The following is a 16522-nucleotide window of genomic DNA, read 5'->3' as shown; positions in this document are numbered from 1 at the left end:
TGGGGGTGAGATTCCATTTTTTAAAATATATTTTATTGTGGAGATGACTTGCTGAAGGGATGGAGGAGTTTTGCTCTTCCAAGCTCTGGCTATTTCTAACTTAGTGGACATGAGAAGGTAAATAGTGAGGGTTTTATGTGCTGCTGTTTGTTAAGGGAGATCTAGATGGAACAAACAAGTTTGGGGACTGAAGGGGATTCTAATGTTGATTTGATTAAGGATCGCAAAGAGTCGTATCCAAAGAGGTTTAATTTTTTGGGCAATACCACCACATGTGGGATGGGGTACCTATCTGACCCCATTCTCTCCAGCACATGGGGAAGTGGTTACTAAAAATCTTGTGTAAGATAGAGGGGACTAGGTGCCATCTAACTATAATTTTATAGTGGAGTTCCCATAGGGTAGCACAATGTAGGTGTTTTTTGGTGAACATTATATCTCGATACCAGGAGTCAGTATCAGCAGCGAAATTCAGGTCTCTCTCCCAAGCAAAATACTGGGGGATTTTATGATGACTGTGAGGTTCTAGTAATAGGTTGTAATGATAAGAGAGAACGCCTCTAAACCTCTGTGATTTGGTCAATCATTGCTTCCAGGGCGTAGGGTCTCTGAGGGTATCCCCAGTATCTCAAGAAGGAGCAAAAGCCAAAAGCTTCAAATTGAAGGTTAGATGGTAATTGAAATTGGAGACATAATCTGGTATGCAACATCCATTTCTTATGTTCATAGAAGTCAGATATATAGAGGGCTTTAGTTTTCTGCCAGGAGAGGACATGTGAGTCAGGGAGGCAGTGTATGGAACTTGCTACTGTCTGAGAGGGCGAGGGATGAGGGACAATCTCGTGAATATGTCTAATCTGATTCCAGAACTGCAGAATGTCAAGTATTATAGGGTGGGTGATCCCAAGATCCTTCCTATAGTATGCGGGTATCCACAGTAGGTCAGTTAATTTAAGGCCTGTTGGTAGGAATGAACTTTCAACTTCACACCAGCATGAAGAGTTATCTGCGATACTTCAGCTCATTAGATGGGATAGATGGGCCGCGTTATAATAGTAGATAATGTTGAAACTAGGCCTCCTTTGGCGACCGTTCTTTGAATGGTCGGTCTAGAGGTTTTGGGTTTCTTACCTTGCCAAATATAAGTAGTGATAATACCTTGTAACTTATTAAGAATTGGTCTAGGTAAGTTGAGTGGGATACACTGGTACAAGTAGATCAGTTTGGGGAGAAGGGACATTTTAATGGCAGCTATCCTACCTGTCCAGCATATCTCTCTGTATTCCCACGATTCAAGAAGTTTTCTAAACTCCAGAAGTCTGTCTGAGAAGTTTTTAGAAATGATTAGTGAAGTGTCTGCATTAATGTGGATCCCTAAAAGTTTAATAGATTGTGCTAACCATTGGAAATGATATGTTTTCTGTAATTGGGACAGTTCATTAGTGGCAATGTTAACATAGAGCGCTTCAGTTTTAGTGAGGTTAAATTTGTAGTGACTAAGAGAGACAAAATGTGTAAGTAATTTAAAGACTGCAGGAAGTGAGGTGGATGGGGAGATTGAATGCTCTCATGGTCTCCCACAAGTATACCCACCTTACTCTGTCAAAGGCTTTCTCAGCATCTAGGGACAGAGCAAGGAGGGGTACTCTCTCTTTTGAAGCTCTAGTGAGAACATTAAGTATGAGCCTAGTGGCATCTGGCCCTTCTCTCAAAGGAATAAAGCCCACTTGGTCCGAATGGACCTGTGAAGAAATTATTTTAGACAGTCTATTGGCTATAATTTTGGAGTACAATTTGGTGTCTAGATTAAGGAGAGAGATAGGGTGGTAACTGACACATTCTTAAGGGTCTTTTCCAGGCTTTAATATGGTATTTATTGTGGCTTCTAAAAATTATTTGCGGAAGCAACCCTTGCACATTATTTCGTTAAATATTCTACATAGAATGGGAGTAGCCAGAGATTAGAAACTTTTGTAGAAATGTCCTGTGTAGACATCAGGTCCTGGAAATTTGCCTAATTTAAGTTCTTTAATGCTAATCTATATTTCTCTATGGTGATCAGGGTGGTGAGGGTGTTTGAAAGCCTTCCTCTGGAAGCTGAGGTAAGTTAAGTATATTTAGAAAGGAGTGAACTTCCATTAATGGGAAAATGTGACTAGGAGTATTATGGTCTAAGTTATATAGGGTATGAACGCATCGCCTATCTCTTTTGGGGAGGTAACTAATTTATTATGCTTTTTGATGTATGGTATCTTGGACTGGGCTGTACGATTTCGTAATTTAGTGGCTCGAAGAGAGGTAGCTTTATTACTTTTGTAATAGTATAGCTGTTTAAGTCTCTCTAAGTTAGTATGAATTTTCTGGAATTCATGATTTTTAATCTGCTGTGTAACATCAGGTATTTTATCAATTAAGGTGGTGGAATAGGATATACGTAGTTGTTCTTTCAGGGATCTGAGTTGACATGTTAAGGATGCAAGGGATGCCCCTTGTGTTTTTCGCATCTGTGCAGCCTTTTTGATAAAATTACCTCTAAGGAAAGCTTTTAGTGAGGCCCAAAGGATCTCTATTAAGGTCTGTGAGGTGTCATTGAATCTCAAGTATTCAGAAATGATATCTAGGGTTTCCAATTTTCGGATAGGGTTGGTCATTAGCCAGTCTTTAAGGCACCATGTAGGTGGTAGTGAGCTGTTTAAATGCAGGCCTATGGAGATCAAGAGAGAGTTACGGTCTGACCAGGAAACTGGGGAAATCCTGGCATAGGTTATATGGTCTAGTGCATGTGAGCTCATAAAAAAGTAGTCAATTTGGGTGTAAGATTTATGTGAAGAGGAATAGAATGTGTATTCTTTGTCTGAAGGGTGAAGGACTTTCCATACATCATAGAGATCGTATTGGCGGAAACGTTTTTGGAAGGCTTTAAAAAGGGATTAAAAAGGGGACTGAGTCTATCCATCGTTGGGTTCAATATTAAATTTAAATCTCCTCCAAGAATTAGTTCTCCCTGCTTTACTGCTGACACTGACTCCAGGAGTCTCTTCAGAAACCTAATTTGCTTAGAGTTAGGGACATAGGCATTTACTAGAGTAACTAGTTTGTTGTTTAATTTGCATATGAGGATAACAAAGCATGCTCCTGTAGATTTATCAGTAAGCTACATTTTGTTGGGGAGTTCCCTTAGTATTGAGCGTCATAATGTGGAGGTCTATTATCATAAAAAAGGGGTAGGTAGGGAGGGGAGAACGTAAAGGGTCCTCTGAAGCTAGGTCATCAGTGAGTTAGCAAAGTAGCCTTAGTCTAGGAGAAATGATCACGGGTAATTAGGCTGGCAATGAATCTAAATATGTGAGTAATAAGGGTGAGTATTTGGTATTCTTAGGTATCTTATGGAGAGGTATTTTCAGCAGATAAAAGCCGCTCTAAGGTTATAAATGGATATAAGGGGGGAGGTAGCTACTGGAGACGATAAGAGAGTAAAAGTGTATGAGCGTGCACTATAATGTAGTCAATAAGGTAATCCAAGATCTGCAAGTTGCTGACAAAGAGTCAGCAATGGAGGGAATATGTAAGAAGTTGAGAAGGGGGATCTTGCAAATGGAGGGTAGTTTTAATCTGTGTTATGGGGAGGGGGTGCTTGGGTAACTCCACTAGGAGGTGAAAAAATAAAAATGCCAAGGAAGTAAGGTAGAGGTTAGTAGGTGTGGGAATATCAAATTTAAAAGTAGGTAAAATTTACATAGGAGTAGGGGTTGACTAGAGTAGTTAAGATGGTATAATCAGCAAATATATAAGTCAGGCTAAATCATAGACAGACATCTAAATCTGAAGACCATATAACATTAAAATACTATAAACAAAACATAGTAATTGGAATATAAATGTACAAGGCATTTTGAAGAAGGAGTAACATAACCCTGTTACTAGCACAGGTCAGTACGATATATTATATGTATAGGGTGTATTTACTAGGATAAACTGGTTAGTAATGGCATGTGTGTCTATGTGCGTTGAAGGCTAGTGAAGCCATATAGGGTAATACCGAGACTATGTATCGTATATGTCCAGTAAATGCAAGGGCATATCAACGTAAATGATATCCCCTGGATTTGTCAAATTAAGCGGTGTAAAATGCACATGTCATTTAGGTGTGATGATGTTGAAATCTGGACCGCTTGTAAACTATTAGTAATATATATAGTGTGAGTGTGTGGTGATTGTGTCTTAAATTAGATTCATACAACATACATGCAAATAATTCAAAATTAGATAAATATTCAAAGTAAAACTGAACACTTAAATAGAAACATTTTATAAACATTTGAAACCTTCAAACTTCAAAAGAAAAAAAGGATACTTAGTTTCCAAGATGTGGCCTAGAGGCCATTTGTTGAGGTAAGTACGAGAGATCAGATGTCCCCATGGAGGGGGGGGGGGAAGGGACCTCTGTCTTCTGATTTGTTGGTTGAAGTAATTTAATGGGAAGGTACATTATCCAGAGTGGATTCAGGAGTCCTGTACAGCAGGGTATAGTATAAGGTTAAGGTTCTTCATTTTAAGCGGTCAGCTCCTTACTCCTGGACTAGTAATTAAGTCTGTTCTAGGCATCTTCGTTATGGGCAGTCAGTTCTTTCCTCTTAGATTGTTGATTATGTCGTTTTGGCAATGGTTGCCATTCTGAAGCTGCAGCGTTCAGGTCATTTGTATTTTATTTTGGTCCATTGTTTCGTTCAGTGGTGGACTGGAGGCCAAGCGAAAGCAAAAGTTTCATGCCTTGATCCAGATCAGACATGACATATGAGTGCTCTTCATATTGAAAAAACAGTTTAAACGGGGACTTCATATTATATATTATTATATTTATTAACCCCTAATCTGCCCCCCACAACGTCGCCTCCACCTGCCTACACTTATTAACCCCTAATCTGCCGAGCGGACCGCACCGCTATTATAATAAAGTTATTAACCCCTAATCCGCCTCACTCCCGCCTCAATAACCCTATAATAAATAGTATTAACCCCTAATCTGCCCTCCCTAACATCGCCGACACCTAACTTCAAGTATTAACCCCTAATCTGCCGATCGGAGCTCACCGCTACTCTAATACATTTTTTAACCCCAAAAGCTAATTTTAAACCTAACCCTAACACCCCCCTAAGTTAAATATAATTTTATTCTAACGAAATAAATTAACTCTTATTAAATAAATTATTATTATTAACCCCTAATCCGCCTCACTCCCGCCTCAATAACCCTATAATAAATAGTATTAACCCTTAATCTGCCCTCCCTAACATCGCCGACACCAAACTTCAAACATTAACCCCTAATCTGCCGACTGGAGCTCACCGCTATTCTAATAAATGTATTAACCCCTAAAGCTAAGTCTAACCCTAACACTAACACCCCCCTAAATTAAATATAATTTAAATCTAACGAAATAAATTAACTCTTATTAAATAAATTTTTCCTATTTAAATCTAAATACTTACCTGTAAAATAAATCCTAATATAGCTACAATATAAATTATAATTATATTATAGCTATTTTAGGATTAATATTTATTTTACAGGTAACTTTATATTTATTTTAACCAGGTACAATAGCTATTAAATAGTTAAGAACTATTTAATAGCTAAAATAGTTAAAATAATTACAAAATTACCTGTAAAATAAATCCTAACCTAAGTTACAATTAAACCTAACACTACACTATCAATAAATAAATTAAATAAACTACCTACAATTATCTACAATTAAACCTAACACTACACTATCAATAAATTAATTAAATAAAATACCTACAATTACCTACAATTAAACCTAACACTACACTATCAATACATTAATTAAATACAATATCTACAAATAAATACAATGAAATAAACTAACTAAAGTACAAAAAATAAAAATAACTAAGTTATAAAAAATAAAAAAATATTTACAAACATCAGAAAAATATTACAACAATTTTAAACTAATTACACCTACTCTAAGCCCCCTAATAAAATACCAAAGACCCCCAAAATAAAAAATGCCCTACCCTATTCTAAATTAAAAAAGTTCAAAGCTCTTTTACCTTACCAGCCCTGAACAGGGCCCTTTGCGGGGCATGCCCCAAAAATTCAGCTCTTTTGCCTGTAAAAAAAACACATACAATACCCCCCAACATAACAACCCACCACCCACATACCCCTAATCTAACCCAAACCCCCCTTAAATAAACCTAATGCTAAGCCCCTGAAGATCTTCCTACCTTATCTTCACCATACCAGGTTCACCGATCGGTCCTCGGAAGTGTTGATCCAAGCCCAAGAGGGGAGCTGAAGAGTGACGTCCATCCTCGGGCTGAAGTCTGGATCCAAGTGGCGGCTGAAGAAATCCATCATCGGGCTGAAGTCGGAAGTCCATCATCGGGATGAAGTCTTCTATCAAGCCGCATCTTCAATCTTCTTTCTTCTGGAGCGGAGCAGAGCCATCTTCTTCCAAGCCGACGCGGAACATCCTCTTCAACCGACGCCTACTCGCCGAATGACGGTTCCTTTAAATGACGTCATCCAAGATGGCGTCCCTCGAATTCTGATTGGCTGATAGGATTCTATCAGCCAATCGGAATTAAGGTAGGAATATTCTGATTGGCTGATGGAATCAGCCAATCAGAATCAAGTTCAATCCGATTGGCTGATCCAATCAGCCAATCAGATTGAGCTTGCATTCTATTGGCTGATCGGAACAGCCAATAGAATGCAAGCTCAATCTGATTGGCTGATTGGATCAGCCAATCGGATTGAACTTGATTCTGATTGGCTGATTCCATCAGCCAATCAGAATATTCCTACCTTAATTCCGATTGGCTGATAGAATCCTATTGGCTGATAGAATTCGAGGGATGCCATCTTGGATGACGTCATTTAAAGGAACCGTCATTCGGCGAGTAGGCGTCGGTTGAAGAGGATGTTCCGCATCGGCTTGGAAGAAGATGGCTCTGCTCCGCTCCAGAAGAAAGAAGATTGAAGATGCGGCTTGATACAAGACTTCATCCCGATAATGGACTTCCGACTTCAGCCCGATGATGGATTTCTTCAGCCGCCGCTTGGATTCAGACTTCAGCCCAAGGATGGACGTCACTCTTCAGCCCCCCACTTGGGCTTGGATCAACACTTCCGAGGACCGATCGGTGAACCTGGTATGGTGAAGATAAGGTAGGAAGATCTTCAGGGGCTTAGTGTTAGGTTTATTTAAGGGGGGTTTGGGTTAGATTAGGGGTATGTGGGTGGTGGGTTGTAATGTTGGGGGGGGTATTGTATGTTTTTTTTACAGGCAAAAGAGCTGAATTGTTTGGGGCATGCCCCGCAAAGGGCCATGTTCAGGGCTGGTAAGGTAAAAGAGCTTTGAACTTTTTTAATTTAGAATAGGGTAGGGCATTTTTTATTTTGGGGGTCTTTGTTATTTTATTAGGGGGCTTAGAGTAGGTGTAATTAGTTTAAAATTGTTGTAATATTTTTCTGATGTTTGTAAATATTTTTTTATTTTTTGTAACTTAGTTCTTTTTTATTTTTTGTACTTTAGTTAGTTTATTTCATTGTATTTATTTGTAGATATTGTATTTAATTAATGTATTGATAGTGTAGTGTTAGGTTTAATTGTAGGTAATTGTAGGTATTTTATTTAATTAATTTATTGATAGTGTAGTGTTAGGTTTAATTGTAACTTAGGTTAGGATTTATTTTACAGGTAATTTTGTAATTATTTTAACTATTTTAGCTATTAAATAGTTCTTAACTATTTAATAGCTATTGTACCTGGTTAAAATAAATACAAAGTTACCTGTAAAATAAATATAAATCCTAAAATAGCTATAATATAAATATAATTTATATTGTAGCTATATTAGGATTTATTTTACAGGTAAGTATTTAGCTTTAAATAGGAAAAATGTATTTAATAAGAGTTAATTTATTTCGTTAGATTTAAATTATATTTAACTTAGGGGGGTGTTAGTGTTAGGGTTAGACTTAGCTTTAGGGGTTAATACATTTATTAGAATAGCGGTGAGCTCCAGTCGGCAGATTAGGGGTTAATGTTTGAAGTTTGGTGTCGGCGATGTTAGGGAGGGCAGATTAGGGGTTAATACTATTTATTATAGGGTTAGTGAGGCGGATTAGGGGTTAATAAGTGTAGGCAGGTGGAGGCGACGTTGTGGGGGGCAGATTAGGGGTTAATAAATATAATATAGGGGTCGGCGGTGTTAGGGGCAGCAGATTAGTGGTACATAGGGATAATGTAAGTAGCGGCGGTTTACGGAGCGGCAGATTAGGGGTTAATAATAATATGCAGGGGTCAGCAATAGCGGGGGCGGAAGAATAGGGGTTAATAAGTGTAAGGTTAGGGGTGTTTAGACTCGGGGTACATGTTAGAGTGTTAGGTGCAGACGTAGGAAGTGTTTCCCCATAGCAAACAATGGGGCTGCGTTAGGAGCAGAACGTGGCTTTTTTGCAGGTGTTAGGTTTTTTTTCAGCTCAAACAGCCCCATTGTTTTCTATGGGGGAATCGTGCACGAGCACGTTTTTGAAGCTGGCCGCGTCCGTAAGCACCGCTGGTATCGAGAGTTGAATTTGCGTTAAATATGCTCTACGCTCCTTTTTTGGAGCCTAACGCAGCCATTCTGTGAACTCTCAATACCAGCGGTATTTAAAAGGTGCGGCCAGAAAAAAGCCAGCGTTAGCTACGCACCCCTTTGGCCGCAGAACTCTAAATCTAGGCGATAGAAAGTTATTAAGCTCTCTGCGATAAAACATTTCACATGGGAGAAAGAAGGTAATTGGAGAACCAGCTGATATAAAGGCTCAGTTTGAATCAATTCCATATTAAACTGAAAGGTTTAACTACAATTTAACTTGCTTTTTTCTATATTTCAGTATATGTTACTTTTCAGTTATTTCAAATAAGTGTATTGTGAATTTTGAGCAAACTTCACCTGCATACAGCTGGTGAGACAAATCAGTGAGACCAGCTTGTTTACAATGCTTAGAATATTTAGTAACGCAGAAGTGTAACAAAACTCTCATATCACGCAGTGCTGATTTGTACTGGGCTTGTCTCTCATTCATATATAGAAATGAGAGAGATCTCACTGTGCTGGAGAGTTCCACAATTTTTCTTTTGAATATTCAGTGAGTTCAGCCTCTGAAGTCTGAACTGCAATTTCTCTCCAAGCTGGAGAACGTTTGAATATCAGGGCCTTAGTGAGTTTGTGAACTGTCACTTTTCTGAAGATTGGTCGGATGTAACTATGCCAAAAGAGTTGTAATTATTTTATTGTTTAGGATATTTTTATATGTATTAACTGTATTCTAATGTAAATAGGTCTTTTATATAAACAGCCAGTATTTACTTTATTGAAAATCCGGTCTTGCTGTTTTGTGCAGTTTCGCTGCTATAACAATCAGCATAAACACAATTTTTTTACAAGGTATTTAGTTACATATTATTCCATTGGTCTGAGTATTAGTAATACATTATTGAGCCCCTAGCAGCAGACCAAGTAAACCTACACACATGTAGCTTGTTATTTGTCTAGTGATGTATATAAAATGTGCAAAACTCTGTGAGTGTGAGTTTATTTATGTTGAAAATGTTTCCCTTGATCCATTAGCAATATAACGTTATGTGGTATATATTTAATAATAAAAAGTACATTATTTTCTATGTGAAAACCACAGGAAAGGTAAAATATGTGTTTTAAAGCGGTTTGGTTAGCGCACATGAAATTTTAGGAATATTTAGGCTTGTTATTAATTTTATATAAAATATTTAAAAAATTCATAACAATTATTTAAAATTATTAAACCTACTGTAAAATATATAGCTATATTCTGTGGATTGTTTAGAATATTTTACAGTATATAAAATACTGTAAAACACATATTTTACATTCATATGTTCTTCACATACGGCTAGATTACAAGTGTTGCGGAACGGCTATTAACGCTGAAAAATTGGCCATTATGCTGGAATGGCCAGTAACGCATGTTACTTAGTAATTTTTAAGGTAAAATAGCTTACAAAAGGCCCTTTTAAGGGCTATTGCTAGTTTATTGTAGGTTAGGGGTGTTTTTATTTTGGGGGGCTTTTTATAGGCTATTAGATTAGGTGTAATTGTTTTTATTTTTGATAATTTTGTTTATTATTTTTTGTAATCTTAGAGTTTTTTTATTTTTCATAATTTAGTGTTTACTATTAATTTATTTAAATTTTTTAATAGTGTTAGGTTTTTTTAAATTTATCATTTTGATTTTTTAATTAGTAGTTTTTTTATTTTATTAGAATAGTTATGTTAGGTTAATTTATAGTTTAAACTTAGGTTTTTCTTTATTTCACAGGTAAGTTTTTATTTATTTTAAGATAGTTATATTGTAATTTTAATTTAAAGTTAGGGGGGGGGTGTTAGGTTTAGGGGTTAATAGTTTAATTTAGTGTTTTGCAATATGGGGGCAGTGGTTTAAGGGTTAATAGGTTTAGTTTAGTAGTTACAATGTGGGGGGCTGGAGGTTACTGTTCATATAAAATACATATCTATACCTATATATCAATAGTAATATATATATAGGTATAGGTACATACAGATATGTATATATATGTATTTAGAATAAAAAAAAAATATCCTGTAAGTGAAGAACATTGGCATATTAAATATGTGCAGTACATATACTGTAAAACATATAAATACTTAAATACATATGTGTGTAAGACCTAGATTTGTACAGAACTTAGTGTGTTGCACTTTCACAAGAAGAAATCTGGCTTGGAAAACCCTTGATCAAATTGTTAGAATGAAGTGCATTGTTTTCTAGTGCTTATATCTTTGTCAAGTTGGAAAAATGTGTAGCAGAGTTAGCCTTGATAAGTGTGTGGTTTGCTTTTCAGTTCTGAGTATTAGAAAAGCCACATTTTTAAAACCTAAAATAAAAAGGGGGCAAAATAAATGATGAAAGCATATTGAAAAGTTGTTTTACTATGGATAACTAAATTCTTTGTATTAAAATAACAAGGGTTTAATTTACATTTAATTAATTAGGAATAAGAGAAGAGTTTGCTGCTGTGGATGATCATTGGGCCCTCCTTCCCTATATTAACCTTCCATACATTTGTTACTAGAGTAAGAAGGTAAATAATTACAATTGGGCTGATTAGAGCTCCTTGGGGCTGCAACTGAGAAAACCATTTGTTGAGACAAGTCTCACAGACAAGTCTACTAGCCAAAATTCTTACAGTTAACAGTTAAACACTCTTGATGATGTTAGCTGGAACACTCAGTGAAAGGGGCTGGGAGCAGACCCCCTTCCCTGCATATGAAAAGACAAATTAGACCAACAGAAGCCAGCAGAAGTCTGTAAATGTGCATATACATCTGACACTTTGGGGCTTGGTTAGGAGTCTGAAAATCAGCACAATATTATTAAAAAAATAAGCAAAACTAAACATTGTTACAAAAACACTCCCAGATGGGCTATATAAATGGATCATCTACAAAACATTTATGCAAAGAAAAATCTAGTGTACAATGTCCCTTTGATTTATTTATTAATAATTAATAATTAATCAATTAATTAATTAATTAATTAATTAATTAAACCCCTCCCAATTTGGTTTACTTGCATCTATCCCTCTGATCTTTGTCCAAATTTTACTTTTCTCACCTGGGTGTTATTTATATCCTAGTCTGCAATCAACACATTTAGTAAACTCAGCTGCCTGCAGAGGCCTATACATTTAAAGGGACATTAAACCCAAACAATTTATATCATGATTCAGATAGAGGTTACAATTTTAAACAACTTTCCAATTTACTTCTATTATCTAATTTGCTTCATATTTCAGCTATCTTTTGTTGAAGAAATACCAATGAACATGGGTGAGCCAATCACACGAGACATCTATGTGCAGCTACCAATCAGAAGCTACTGAGCCTATCTAGATATGGTTTTCAGCAAAGGATATAAAGAAAATGAAGCATATTAGATCATAGAAGTGAATTAGAAAGTCTGTTTAATACAGAGGATAAATGGATAACATTTAAAACTTTGTTAAATAAATATACATATCAACAAATACCATATGGTTATAAAAATAAAAATAAAAAATCCAAGCCAATGTGGCTAAAAAAAAGTGTTAAGAGAAATTAGGAAAAAATGTAGAGCATTTTAATTATTCAAAGAAAATAGTACAGACTCAACATACCATATTTATAAGGAATATAACAAAGTATGCAAAAAAGCAATCAAATTAGCCAAAATTGAAAATGAAAAATTAATTGCAAAGGATTCTAAGTCTAACTCTAAAAGGTTCTTTAAGTACATAAATAGCAAAAATCTAAGAAGGACAATATAGGTACATTAAAATGCGTGGAGGGTAGCATGGTTAACAGTGACAGGGAGAAGACTGAGGTACTAAACCAGTTTTTTTCTTCAGTATACACAAGAGAGGAACCAATGGACGATACTTTGGAACAAACTAGAACAAGCCAGCCCATACCATTAACTGGGTTATGTATAGAGGATATCAGGGGAAAAAAATGGATAATATTAAGGGAAATAAAACTCCAGGCCCAGATGGAATACCTCTACTCTTAATTTTTCAAGACTCATTATCCTCAGACATGGTACCCCAGGATTGGCGTAAAGCTGATGTGGTACTACTCTTCAAAAAGGGAAACAGGGATGATCCAGGAAGCTATAGACCAGTTAGTCTAACATCAATAGTGGGGAAGATATTTGAAGGGATTATAAAGAATTATATTGATCAGCACATTCATGTAAACAAGATTAAGGGGTCGATTTATGAAGCAGTGGATGCTGCTTCTGACCCACTCCGCTTCAGTTCCGCCTGTAGCGGAAGTTAAAAAGCAGCGGTCCTAAGACCGATGCTCCTTAACTCGTCCACCAAATCTGAGGTGGCGGACAGCAATCATCTCGATCGAATATGATTGGGTTGATTGACACCCCCTGCCGATTGGCCACGAATCTGTAGGGGGCGGTATTGCACTAGCAGTTCACAAGAACTGCTGGTGCAATGATTAATGCCGACAGCGTATGCTGTCGGCATTTATTGATGTGCGGCGGACATGATATGCTACATCGTATCATGTCAGTCCGCACAATAATAAATTTACCCGAATGAGTTCAAATCAGCATGCTTTTATGAGAATTAGATCATGTCAAACTAATCTAATTAGATTCTATGAGGACGTAAGTAAAAATATAGATATCAGTTTATGTGATATACTTAGATTTTGAAAAAGCATTTGATACAGTGCCACATGAGAGATTAATGCACAAAATTAAGGGACTAGGAATAGCTGGAAATGTTAGCTCATGGATAAATAACTGGATAAAAGATAGGGAGCAATAAGTAGTAGTGAATGGATCATAATCAGATAGGACAAAGGTAATCAGTGGAGTCCCCCAGGGATCAGTACAGGGCCTTGTTCTTTTTAATATTTTTATCAATGACTTGGAGCAAGGATTAAATAGAAACATCTCTATTTTTGCAGATGATACTAAGTTAAGTAAGGTCATTAGGTCAGAGCAGAATGAACTTTCATTACAAAGGGATCTGCAAAAATTAGAAGTATGGGCAGGTAAATGGAAAATGAGATTTAATACGGTAAAATGCAAGGTTCTACATTTTGGAATTAAAAATAAGCAGGCAACGTATTATTTAAATGGGACAAGACTTAACCAAACAGAGGAGGAAAGGGATTTGGGAGTAGTAATAGATAACAAGCTAAAGATGGGTGCACAATGCAGGGCAGCGGCTACAAAGGCTAATAAGATACTAGCATGTATTAAAAGAGGCATTGATTCAAGGGAGGAAAGCATAATTCTGTCACTATATAAATCCCTCGTAAGACCTCACCTTGAGTGCAGTTCTGGGGACCGATCGCAAAAAAGATATTGCAGAGCTAGAAAAAGTTAAGAGAAGGGCCACAAAGCTAATAAGGGGAATGGAGAATTTAAGCTATGAGAAGAGGCTAGCCAAACTGGGTCTGTTTTCTTTAGAAAAAAGGCGCTTGAGAGGTGACATGATTACTTTATATAAATATATTCAAGGCCCATATACAGAGATGGCAGAAGCTCTGTTTATTCCAATAAAATTGTTTGTGAAAAGAGGTCACAATTTAAGGTTGGAGGAAAGGAGATTTAATCTCCTGTAACGGAAACGTTTTTTCACTGTGAGAGCAATACAATTGTGGAACTCATTACCAAAGGAAGTAGTGAATGCCAATACCCTAGATACATTTAAAAATTGTTTGGATACATTTCTTTCTAGAAACAAAATTCATGGATATGATTGCTAGTATTAAATGGGTCACCTTTTAGTGGGATTATTTAAGCTTAACTGGAGATTTTTGTAAGTATTTTAGATTTGTATAGGTTGAACTTGATGGACTTCGTCTTTTTTTCAACCTCATCTACTATGTCACTATGTTACTATGTTATAGAGGGTGGGAAGTGTCAGGTGGGAGGATAATCTCTACACTAAAGCTAAAATTATCCTTAGAAGCAACCTACTTAACCCCTGCACTAACGGGAATACTAGAAGTGTGGTACGCAACCACAATTAGCGGCCTTCTAATTACAAAAAAGAATTGGCAAAGCCATATATGTCTGCTATTTCTGAACAAAGGGGATCACAGAGAAGCTTTTACAACCATTTGTGCCATGATTGCACAAGCGGTATGTAAATAATTTCAGTGAGAAACCCAAAGTTTGTTAAAAAATTAACAATTTTTTTTTTTTGGATCGCATTTGGTGGTGAAATGATAGCATGAAATATACCAAAATGGGCCTAGATCAATAACTTGGGTTGTCTACTTAAAAATAAATATATATAGTTTTGACAGGTAAATAAAAAAAAAAAAAAAAAAACGAGGCTCTATTTTTGTTTAAATGGAGTGATAGCAAAAATGCTAAAAAGTCTCCTGTATTTTGGGCAAGTTTTTCACTGAAAGTCCCGATAGTGAAGGGGTTAATCATTGTTTTATTTAAATAAATTCTACCCTTGGACAGTGCTGCGGTATATGTTGAAGCTTTATAAATAAACTATAATATTAATATAATAATATTAATAATCTCCTAACCTGTAACCTTTTAAACAGAGCTAAACTGGAAGCTAGTGATGTCGCGAATAGTTCGCCGGCGAACATAGCATGTTTGCATTCGCCGCGGCGGGCGAACATATGCGATGTTCGATCCGCCCCCTATTCGTCATCATTGAGTAATACTTTGACCCTGTACCTCACAGTCAGCAGACACATTCCAGCCAATCAGCAGCAGACACTCCCTCCCAGACTCTCCTACCTCCTGGACAGCATCCATTTTAGATTCATTTGGAAGCTGCATTCTTAGTGAGAGAAGGGACAGTGTAGCTGCTGCTGATTTAATAGGGAAATTGATAGCTAGGCTAGTGTATTCAGTGTCCACTACAGTCCTGAAGGACTCATCTGATCTCTGCTGTAAGGACAGCACCCCAAAAAGCCCTTTTTAGGGCTAGAACATCAGTCTGCTTTTTTTTTTTTTCCTGTGTAATCTAATTGCAGTTGCCTTCCTGCCAGCATGTGTGTCAGGCTCACAGCGTATACTGTGCCCACTTGCCCAGTGCCACCACTCATATCTGGTGTAACAGTAGTGTAGATTTAAAAAAAAAAAAAATCACTTTTTTGACTGTGTTAAATAATAGCAGTCAGTTTCCTACACACGTGTGCGTTTCAGGGCCTGCCTGCCAGGGCACAGTGTCACCCCAGTGCAACTCATATCTGGTGTAACAGTAGTGTAGATTTAAAAAAAACAACACTTTTTGGACTGTGTTAAATAATAGCAGTCAGTTTCCTTCACACGTGTGCGTTTCAGTGCCTGCCTGCCAGGGCACAGTGTCACCCCAGTGCAACTCATATCTGGTGTAATAGTAGTGTAGATTTAAAAAAAAAAAAAAACACGGCAGAGTCTAGCCAAACTCTAAGATGGCAGCTTAACTTGGCAGCTCTGTGCAGTAATAAAAGTTAATAAGCAAAAAAATGTGTTTAGCAGCTATACATGAAGACTAAAACTAACTACAAGTGATAGCCAAAGAGAGCGGATACTCCTCACAGAGTAATTACAGCAACAATGTCGGAGGACACTGCAGGTTTGACTTAGAGGCCTGGCTCACATTTTCATCCTCCACGCAGCGGAGTAAGCGCCATCGCAGAACGACCTGCAACCGGACCGGCTATAGCCCTGTTAGAGTCCCTGCACCTGCCTCGTGAGAGCCGGTGAATAAGAGGAAATCGATACCTCACGCCAAGGTAACCAGGGGAAGCCGGAAGAAAAGTGGCGAACGGTGCTGCAAGTTACGGCAACTGGGGCAAGGCCACATAACGGCCGTGATCAAGGCCGACACCCTGTGACAGACAGATCACACGGGAGTGAGACACAGAGACTGTTAGCTTCCCCCAAGCTGGGAGACTGAGCAGTTTTAAAAAA

This window comes from Bombina bombina, chromosome 5 (assembly GCF_027579735.1).
Source record: "Bombina bombina isolate aBomBom1 chromosome 5, aBomBom1.pri, whole genome shotgun sequence".
NCBI lineage: Eukaryota > Metazoa > Chordata > Amphibia > Anura > Bombinatoridae > Bombina > Bombina bombina.
This window is presented reverse-complemented; position numbering follows the sequence as displayed.